This window comes from Microtus ochrogaster, chromosome 8 (genome assembly GCF_000317375.1).
Source record: "Microtus ochrogaster isolate Prairie Vole_2 chromosome 8, MicOch1.0, whole genome shotgun sequence".
NCBI lineage: Eukaryota > Metazoa > Chordata > Mammalia > Rodentia > Cricetidae > Microtus > Microtus ochrogaster.
The window spans coordinates 1,358,836-1,361,349 of NC_022015.1; positions in this window are offsets into that span (position 1 = coordinate 1,358,836).

Genomic DNA, 2,514 nt, shown 5'->3' on the forward strand with positions numbered 1-2,514 from the left:
TTCTTGTGTATGTGGGCCTGTGCATGCACTTCTGTGGGCATGAACCTGAAGTTCTTTTTTTAAAAATATTTATTTATTATGTATACAATATTTGGTTTGTATGTCTGCCGGCAGGCCAGAGGAGGGCACCAGACCCCATTACAGATGGCTGTAAGCCACCATGTGGTTGCTGGGAATTGAATTCAGGACCCTTGGAAGATCAGGCAATGCTCTTAACCTCTGAGCCATCTCTCCAGCTCCCAATTTCTTTCTTCAAAGATTTAAAGTTCTTGTCATTCAAGTCTTCCACTTGTTTGGTTAGAGTTACTCCGAGATATTTTATGCTATTTGTGGCTATTGTGAAGGGTGTTGATTCTCTGATTTCTTCCTCAGCCCTTTTATCATCTGTGTACAGGAGGGCTACTGATTTTTTTATTATTTATTATTTATTTATTTATTTATTTATTTATTTATTTATTTATTATGTATACAATATTCTGTCTGTGCGTATGTCTGCAGGCCAGAAGAGGGCACCAGACCTCATTACAGATGGTTGTGAGCCACCATGTGGTTGCTGGGAATTGAACTCAGGACCTTTGGAAAGGCAGACAATGCTCTTAACCACTGAGCCATCTCTCCAGCCCCTGATGTTTTTTAGTTAATCTTGTATCCTGCTACATTACTGAAAGTATTTATGAGTTGTAGAAGCTTCTTGGTATAATTTTTGGGATCGCTTATGTAAACTATCATATCAGCAAACAGTGAGAGTTTGACTTACTCTTTTCCAATTTGTATCCACTTGATCTCCCTTTGGTGTCTTTTTGCTCTAGCTAGGACCTCAAGAACTACATTGAATAGATATGGAGAGAGTGGACAGCCTTGTCTTGTTCCTGATTTCAGTGGAATCGCTGGGAGTTTCTCCATTTGGTTTGATGTTGGTTGTTGGCTTGCTGTATATTGTAAAGGCTGTCTTTAGAATCTGTTTGTCTCTGTCCCTCTGTCTGTTCCAGCGTGTCTGTTTCTGTCTGGGAGGAGTGTGGCTCTATTTATTAAACATTGAAACCATCACATGGAAAAGGAAGGAGGAACTTTGCAGAAGCCTTGAACAGAATTTTACAAGGGTTAAGTCATTGGCTCCAACTAATCTCAACTGGCCAGATAATGAATATCATTTTTTTAACCAAATGAATACCATTGTTTTTTAAACCAATACCCAAAATAGTTGTTTTAGACCCTCATGTTAGGTTTTACAGTTTCTTTCAACTTCTGTACTTGCTGTTTTCAGCAAATGTATTAACTAGGTCAGGGGTATGGTAGAGTACAAAACTCGAGATTGAAGCTACTCATTAGCTTAAGTTGTAAAAGTTGATTACATGAGAATTCCAAGATGAGCAAGGTTGCTTGTTACACTGTTCTCTTAAAGACAGGTTAAAGAGAGTATAAGGTGTATTAGTCAGGATTCTCTAGAGGAACAAAACTTATAGAATGATCTTGATCTCTCTCTCTCTCTCTCTTAGACAAGGGAGGAGGTGATTTATTAGGATGGCTTATGGTCTGACTATTCCAACAATGGTTGTCTACTGACAGAAGGTCCAAGAATCCAGGAGTTGTTTAGTCCATGATGCTGGATGTTATGGTAAAAATAAAACACCGCAGGTCCCCGAGTGGCAGCAGTGGGCAGCGGGCATGAGACCATGGCAGGCCACGAAGGCAGCCAGTCCCAGGCAGGGACCCACCTGAGTGGCCCATGAGCCATGAGGGCCAGTCGGTCCTAGGCAGGGAACTGCGTGGCAGGTGAGAGACCAAGAGCACCAAGTTCCAGGCAGGGAGCCTCATGGTGGATAAGAGACCAAAACGGATAGGCACTCTATGCAGACTGAGGTTGGATATTTATTTAGTGTTGTTATAGAAGGGAAGGGGAAGGGAAGAAGGGGGAAGAACAGTGAGAGGCAGAGAGAAAGAAAAAGAAAGGGGGGAGACATGGGGAGAAGGGAGTGAGGCAGAAGCTGCCTCTTTGGGAGAGAGACCTAAAGGAAAAGGTCAGACTGGAAGCTTTAGTGGATGGGGAAGGGAGTGGGCGGGGCTTGTCTCTTAAAGGGACGGGATAGACCATTACACTGGATATCTCAACTGTTTTTCATGGTATGTTGCAATCCCAAAGCCAACTCTAATACCAGTGAAGAAATGAATTTACTAGCAAGAGCAAGCAGGCAGGAGAGAGCTAGCTTCCTTCTTCCATGTCCTTTATATAGATTTCCAGCAGAGGACATGGTCCCAATTACAGGTGGGTCTTTCCATCTCAAAAGGTCTGGATTAAAAGTGGCTCTTCTGATAAGAAAATACGAAATTGCCTAGCAGTAGCAACACGTACCTTCAATTTCAGCACTTGGGAGGCACAGGCAGGCAGATTGCTGTAAATCTGAGGCCAGCCTGGTCTGCAAGAGCTAGTTCTAGGACAGGCTGCAAAGCCACAGAGAAACCCTGTCTCGAAAAACCAAAAAACAAGGCAACGTGAAGACTGACTTTCAAGCCAAC